This window comes from Asparagus officinalis, chromosome 5, assembly GCF_001876935.1.
Source record: "Asparagus officinalis chromosome 5, Aspof.V1, whole genome shotgun sequence".
NCBI lineage: Eukaryota > Viridiplantae > Streptophyta > Magnoliopsida > Asparagales > Asparagaceae > Asparagus > Asparagus officinalis.
Window position 1 is genome coordinate 112,600,457 of NC_033798.1, and position 2,474 is coordinate 112,602,930.

A 2,474-nucleotide genomic window follows, 5' to 3' on the forward strand; every position below is an offset into this window, starting at 1 on the left:
TTGTAATCTTCATCTTGGCTCCTTGAGAATATGAGAGTCGTCAGATTGTAACTCCCGATGTTGATTGTGAATGCTGTTGAACTAGAGCTCTCATCGGCTGTCGTGAAGGTCGTCAGATTGTAACCTTCAGCGATCTACGTGAAAGCTTCAAATTGCAGTCTTCTGGAAGTCGTCAGATTGTAACTTCCATCATCAGTGTTTGATAGGGGATAAGCTATCTATTGTGATTTTTAGACAGCCTACAAACGTTTACACCTCACAATACGGTTTTCTAGCTAACCGAAAACTTTACAATCACTCACAATGTAACTACACTAACTACCACCTCAAGTGTTGGTCTCTAGCCCGTGTCTCCCTCAAGTGTTAGGAATTATAACCTCTCTCTAGGCATTATCACCTACACCACTCCTCTTGGGACAACCCCATCTCTCACCACACACTCCTCTTGGTGTACTAGTGTAATACAAAGTGTTCCTCACAATTAGGCTCACAATACAACAAATTTGTTCTCTACAATAGATGAGAACTCAATGTAGGCTCACTCTCTAAGTCACACAATCCCACAACCTAATTATACAATGTATGCAAATACAATAAGCTCAATGGTTGTGTGTGTACAAAGAGATAAATAAAATCAACTAAACTCAATATAAACACTAGCTTAATAAAATGATAATCAAACAATAAAATGTAAAGCTAGATTGAGTTTAGAAAACTTCTCCAATAAATGACAAGAGTGAGAGAGAGATGAGTTGAATGCCCAAACACCAAAGGATGATCTCCTCTTTGCTCTTGTGAAATTTGCTTCACAAACTAAACTCAAACAAACTCTTAAACCCTTTTTAAAACCCTTGTTAAAAACTTCTTAGCTCACTGAAAACTGAGATCAAAGAGGGTTTTTATAGCCTCCAAAACCTCAGACCAAAACCCCTTACAAAAAGACCAAAAAACCATCTGCAACGGCTCTAAAAAGAGCCGTTGGGACTCCAGCGGTCGACCGATGAAAATCGCGGTCGACCGGAAACAAGGTCAGAATCGCAGGAGACGTCCAGAGAGTCCGTCGGTCGACCGGCGAAAATTTCGGTCGACCGGCGGTACTGTAGCAGGTATATCCGAGTTTATAAAATCGGTTAAAAATAGTAAAACAGCTCCAAAAATTATGAAATTTTGAGGAAAGGTTCTAGACATGTATAAAAACATGTTAGAGAAAGAATTTCTGAAAAATCATTTCCCAGTTGAGAGAAATAAATGTTTGAACATAGAAATACAGTTTCTGAAAATCTGCTGTGATACACGATTTTGTAAAATCAATTAGGCACAGTAAATCAACTCCAAAAATAGTAAAATTTTGAGGAAAGTTTCTAAACATGTAGATAAACATGTCAAAGAAAGAATTTAGTGAATATCATTTTCCATTTATGAAAACTCATCTATTTTGTAAAACATGCACGAACATGCACGAATGAAAATTATGATTTTGTAAATTCCATTAAACATAACAAATCAATTACAAACTTGATGAAACTTTGCAAAATGTTTATAAACATGAAAACAAACATGTTAGAAAAAGAATTTCTCAATTTGCATTTATAATTTGTGAAAAACACTGTATTCTGCAAAAGCACTAAAAGACGTATATATGAAAAACATGTGATTGTTATTTTTGACTCAAAACAAGTTTTGAAAACTTATGGAATATTTATATGGACATAATAAAAGTTGTTTATGATGTAAATATAGTCCAAAACTTATTTTGCATAAAAACACTTATAGTTACGAAAATCACAAATATATATGTGTGTGTATGTTTGAGCTTATAGAATTAACACACATGATATAAACCTATACTAAATATACCCAAGCAATGATCTTGATCTTCATTGTAGCTCAACTTGGTACACGTTGCGGATGAAGCTAAACTTGGATCTTGAACTTGAATTGTACGATGCTTCACTCCATAATTCCGCCAACCTCCATTTGATATCGTCGTTATGGCGCAATCCATCCATCCTCCAACTACGTTGTTTGTCTACAATACATAGGAATGCACAAACACTAGACAAACAACATTAGTAGTAAATTGTTTGTAAATCATCATCAAAACAAGAAGGCCAACAATCTCCCCCTTTTTGATGATGACAAACAATTTACAAAAAGGATATATGCATGAAAGGAAAAGAATATACAAAGTATAATATATCATGCATATAAGCAAGAAATAATATACTCACAATATTTATCCCCCTTTGACAACATCAAAAAGGGGACAAAAGAATTAAGAGAGCAAAAGCTCCCCCTACAATAAGCACGGGTGAGTATCAAACATAAAAAGATATAGGGATTGCTCCCCCTATCAAAATATCATATGGAATATATGAAATGAATATCATGGCAAACATATGTGAGCATGCATAAATAATATGCCAAAAATCACTCACATCCAAGAGATAATGAGAACACATAATGATATGTCA